Here is a 6168-nt window from a genome sequence, read left to right on the forward strand (position 1 = left end):
TGTGGACTGCAACAATCTTCAGTAGGTGGTATGTGTCAAAATAACATCCACATCCAATATCCACAAGATTTCCCAGCAGAATATTGCCCAGATCATAATACTGCCAGCCTGCCTTCTTCCCATAGTGCCTTAATTGTATCTTCAAAACAGAATATGTGGCCTTACCACATTTGGATAACACAGGTATCAATGACTCTCTGAAACCCTGAGGTTCTAGATGCCCTCTTGTACACTGGAGCTGTGATGTGTTAATGGATGAACCATTAATTCATGTGGGAGGAGAATCTTCCCATGCCTTAAATAAAACGTTGTGCAGATGTCAGTTTCACTCCTCTCATCCTGTCATTGCTGAAACATGGGGAAGGGTTTCTATATCAGTAAAACTGTCGGGATAGTAGGGATTGTGTTAGCCGCTGGAGCGCTAGCCATAATCATCGCACTCTCGGTGGTGTACTCCCAAGAGAAGTCCAAGAACAACGAAAATGAGGTTAAACCCACAACAACATCAGTTCCAACAACGGAACCATCCAATGAACCATGGGACCAGTGGTGCCTTCCATAGACTCTTTGTCCACAAACCTACAATGTCACTCTGTGGCCACTGCTCCAGCCGGATGCAACTGGACTCTACATCTTCAGAGGGCTGTCCAGCTTGGTCTTCAGATGTGTGGAAAAGACAAACCTCATCCTCATTCACTCCAATAAGCTGAACATGACACTGCAACCCGCCTTGACAGCACTTGGAAGCAAGCCAGCTCCTACCATTGAATCAATTGTGATGCACACAAAAACGCAGTATATGGCGATTCTGTACAGGAGCAGTTTGGGCAAACTGCTTTAAAAGTGTAGCTTGCCAAGCTGCAAGTTAATCAGAATTTGAAAAAGTTAAACTACAGTGAAGTAACTACTTTGAAAAAGTAGTTAGGATACGTTTTCTACGTTTATTTACGCTTTGATTTGAATGAAAACCGCGTATCTGTGTGGTGCGGCTGACACAGAACGGCATAAGTAGTTTGCGTTCAATAATGACCAATTTAATAATGAAACCTACTGTACAATTTACCAAAGATTTGAAAACAGCATGTGTTCATCTACTAAAATACTGCATATTGTAATTTATACAAACACATTCGAATTTTTGCCCATCAAGAAGCCATAAATGCAGGACAAGGGCAGTATGCGCTCAATGTGACTGGACCAATTCTCAGATTCTTTGAGAAGTATTACAATGTCTCCTATCCACTGCCCAAATCAGGTAAGGACCTATAATATATGAGGCATTTCAATGGTTCTATTATCGAAATGACAATTTATGCAAGACTAGGTTGATACTTAAACCTTTTAAGCCGTTTTTAGATGTTTCACTCAAAATATTGCACAAATCAAATCGCTCTGCCAGACTTCAATGCTGGAGCAATGGAAAACTGGGGTTTAATCACATACAGAGAGACGGCCCTGCTGTACGATGAAGAAATATCCTCATATGGAAACAAAGAGAGAATCGTTACTGTTATTGCCCATGAACTTGCTCATCAGGTATAATCAGGAGTCCTTTTTTCCCAATTTGAACCATAAATAGGTAATGCTTTACAGAAGTTACTTTTATCAACTTCACAACTATAAAGTTTACATCCCCTGTAATTCACCTTTTCACCATCTTCCTCTTTCTTTTTCAGTGGTTTGGAAACCTTGTGACTATCAGGTGGTGGAATAATCTGTGGCTCAATTAAGGTTTTGCAATTTACGTAGAATATCTTGGTGCAGATGAAGCTGAGCCGGATTGGAACATTGTGAGTGTTTGAAGCAAAAGCCAGAGCAATAAAGGGTAAATGTTAAAAGCTATCACTAAGAGCATATGAAATCATAACAGATTCTTCTATTTCTATCCCACAGAAAGATTTGATCATTCTTAATGATGTGCACATAGTTTTTGCCATAGATGCACTGGCCTCGTCTCACCCCTTGTCGTCTAAAGAAGAGGAGATCCAAAGACCAGAGCAAATTAGCGAAGTGTTTGATACGATTTCCTACAGTAAGGTAGTGTGGGAACCGTTTTCTATGTTGACTATAATGTCTAATAATGAAGAACATGCAGACTACATGTGGTTTGTCTGTTAATGCGGAGTCTCTTCCTCTAGGGGGCATCTGTACTTAGGATGTTATCTGATTTTCTGACTGAGACGGTGTTTACTCAAGGCCTCCAGGTAAAAACCCCTTTGTACACTATTCCTTGTTGTACTGTACAATAAAAATCAAATATGCTTTAGTGATGGAGAATGCTTTTGTATATTCACAACCAATTTGTTTCAACAGACCTGGATCATTTCAAAATCAACAACACAGTATACACAGACCTTTGGGAGCATCTTCAAAGGGTATGCTGCAATTAAACAATGCCATTTAGCCATGTCATTACCTGATTTGTTGCCACAAAACACATGTGCTCATATCTGAAATGTTGTAGGCTGTGGACAGCAGCAGTACCACTCTTCCCAAAACTGTGCAAGAGATTATGGACCGCTGGGTTCTTCAAATGGGCTTTCCTGTGGTCACTATTAACACGGCAACTGGCCAGATCACACAGGAGCACTTCCTCCTGGACCCTGAAACTAAACCAGACAGGCCATCAGAATTTAAGTATGTCAACAAGTATTTTGAAAAAAAAAAAAAACTATTTATCACAAAGCACCTATTACTTATTTCAATCACGGCGTAGTTTATTAGATACTTTAAAGTCTTCCTTTTTTCCATATTGTGACATTATACATTTGAGTAAAACAGAAAATTGGTTGTTGATTGGATGGAGGCAGATTAGCTAAATGTGAGACTGCAGTTGATTGTAAGAAAGGGGTGGGGTTAAAACAGACTAAATGATTGGACAAGTCTGGCATACATCACCAGAGTGAAGTCTGGAAGATTGAGCTGACATTCTGATTAAAAATTAGGAGATAATTTTTTTAATGAAATATGCAGAGATGAATTGTTCATAATTAGATCAATAGCATGCATTTAGAATGAATTCTCTTTTCATACCAACTTATTAGGCCTACATATATACTTGATCAATTCTGTTTGATAAGTAATGTGGAATTACCATGTCACAATATTCTTCATTTTTCAGTTATGAGTGGTGTGTACCAATTTCATGGACAAAGAAAGAAGCAGCACAACCCCTATATTGGCTGTTGCAGAAAACTGGTGAGTTTTAAGATGACAGTGACAATAATGTTAGCATTATATTTATTGTGGAAGTGATAGAATTAAAATGATAATTCTGTCATTAGATATTCATGTTGTTCCAAATCCTTATGACTTTGTTTCTTATGTGGAATGCCAAAGGAGAAGTCTTGCAGAATGGCCAAACTGTTCCATTTCATACAATGACAGTGAATGGAGACTTCCCCTTTACAGAGCAGGAATTATTGAAACGACATTGGCTCTAAGAACCACACTTTTCCTAAACTCTGAAACTGAGTACATGCCGTGGGAGGCTGCTCTCGATAACCTGGACTACTTTTACCTCATGTTTGATCGCACAGATGTGTACGGCCCCATGCAGGCAAGTTTGTCTCGGAATACTTCATAATGTCAACTCAACTGAGCTTGAATTCTAACATCACATTATTTCATACCTGCAGACATACGTTGGAAATCAGGTGGAAGGTTTGTTTGACTACAAGGCTTACAAATTGGGAGGATGTGCCTCCAGGACATACTGACCAGTAAGTCATGTAAATACACTGACAATAAATGCTCAGATTTGCTTTCAAGCATCTATTCATTGTATTGATGTCTTTGCATCTGCAGATATAATCAAGTAAATGCACTCAGAGTTGCCTGCAGCACTGGCAATGAAACCTGTACGACTCTCTTCAAAACATGGTTCCAACAGTGGATGGAAAATCCAAATGCCAACCCGTGAGTTTCACTCAATTAAAATCTTAGAGAGTGCATCATAGTTAAAAGGTATATTAATGCAGACTATTTACTTCTTAATTTTATAAGATTATTATTATAAATGTTGCTGATGTTTATAATAATCACAAATATTATATTTAATATTATTGGCAATGAATTTTATTTTATCCAGTTTTGTCCATAGGCATTTAAAGTTGCCCCAAAAAGTATTTGAATATTTTAGTTGCACTTAAAAATGTCTGAATGTCATTGCATTAGAGACAGGATAAACTTCACAAAACAAAATATTTCAAATGGTTAGGTTTTAAAATATAAAGCAATAAATATGTTAAAATGTAATACAAATAGTATTTAGTTACATTTTGGTTGTCAAATATTATTAGAGGATGTCTTTAGTGTGATTTATACTTGAATTATACTCAGAAAAGTTTTCAGAAACAGTTTTAATAATTTTGGACACTTGGTACATTTAAATAAATTCAGTACTTTTGTACTTTTATAGATTGTAAGCTTATTACCTTAAATGAATAAATTACCATTTAAATTTCTCACTGCTTCAGTATTAAGGCCAACTTGAGGTCTGCAGTGTACTGCAGTGCCATTGCTGCAGGTGGTGAGGAGGAGTGGAACTTTGCTTGGGAGATGTTTGAAAAAGCCACTGTTGCTTCAGAAAAAGATAAACTGAGAGCTGCATTGGCATGTGCCACTGAGCCCTGGTTACTGAACAGGTGAGCGCACTGCAGGTTAATGCTGACAAATACATACAGCTCTCATTGTATTAAGCTAAATACACGTGCTTTGATTTATGTTGTAGGTATCTCAAATACACTTTGGATCCAGAAAAAATTAGGAAACAAGATGCCACCTCTACCATCATCAGCATTGCAAGCAATGTGGTTGGCTAACCATTGGCCTGGGATTTTGTTAGAGCCAACTGGGAGTACATTTTCAATCAGTAAGAAAAAATACTGGGGGACTGTGCTATTATTTGCTTAAAAATTCAGATGCAGTTTTCTATAACTGCATATCCACTTTTATTCTCCATTAGGTATGGAGGTGGATCTTTCTCTTTCTCCAATCTGATCAATGGCGTCACAAACAGATTCTCAACTGAATTTGAATTGGAACAGGTATGTGATCTTCCCCAGGGCTGCTTTATTTATTTTTTTGACTGTCATCTTGTACAGCAGAAACTTATATTTGAATGTTTAATCTACGTTCCTGTTTTAAAAACACAGCTGATACAGTTCAGGGATGACTACTGTTGGAAAACCTATGACATAGTGATTGTAGCTCCACCCACTGTTGACAGCTGCATCCTATTCTGGCTCCAATTAGGGGCCTTTAAGAAGGGTTGCTTCCGAGCAGTAGTCAGTTCATTCCTTGTTCACTGCTCTGGATTATTTCATATGGTGTTGTGGCTGTGTACAGATGTAAGTTTACTGTTTGTTTTGTATGGTTTGGATTTATTTGCAATTCCTTGATTGTTTAAATATTATTTATTTATTTATTTTGTTTAAGTTCAGAAACCAGTCTGATACCTGTGGAACGAGTGATGTACTGGCATTGGTGAAATAAAACTTGTAAATGGATATTGCCTCAAGGTGTTTTAACTGACATCCCATTGTGATGCTCCCCCTACGAATAAGCAGTACCCTAAGAGTCTCTTACAACTACGCTCACATAGGTTTCGGTTCAGGAACCCTAGCCATTCAACAATCCATTGAAAGGACTACTGCCAACATCGAATGGGTCGAAAAGAACCAAAAAGCAGTCTTAGAATGGTTCAAAAATCCATCGTAACTCTAAAAAAAAAAAGCACATACTGTAGTTTGTTTGCTCTGAGGAGGAGAGGAGCACTGGGACATTGTTTTGCTTGGCCTAGATGAGCATTAAAGGAAATGATTATTTATTGTGGATAATGCTGAATCCCAGTATATTCTAGAGCTACTTTCTTCTTATGATGTACAGTATACAAATATCTTTCCTTAAGGCTTGCCTTGTGTTATAATTATGTTTTCCCTTTGATTTTTTTGTAAACAAATGTATTCTATAATAATAAAATAACTTTGTAAAATGAAACGGAACTGAATATGCAAAATAGTACAGAACTCTTTGGTATTTATCATTTTGATATTTTGTCTAATGAAAATAAAAACCTCAATTCATGAACTAATTAGTATTTTTCTAGCCAATTTTCAACTTGTGAACTATAGTACTTTTTATGTTACAGTATCCTACGGATGGTAA

The 6168-nt window shown here is 37.3% G+C and overlaps 1 pseudogene; it reads left to right on the plus strand.

Annotated features, from left to right (window-relative positions):
• The first annotated feature begins 355 nt into the window (after nucleotides 1–355).
• Nucleotides 356–5832, plus strand: LOC107714000 (aminopeptidase N-like; annotated as a pseudogene).
• The last annotated feature ends 336 nt before the right edge of the window (nucleotides 5833–6168 follow it).

This window comes from Sinocyclocheilus rhinocerous, unplaced genomic scaffold, assembly GCF_001515625.1.
Source record: "Sinocyclocheilus rhinocerous isolate Xijiao unplaced genomic scaffold, SAMN03320098_v1.1 scaffold568, whole genome shotgun sequence".
NCBI lineage: Eukaryota > Metazoa > Chordata > Actinopteri > Cypriniformes > Cyprinidae > Sinocyclocheilus > Sinocyclocheilus rhinocerous.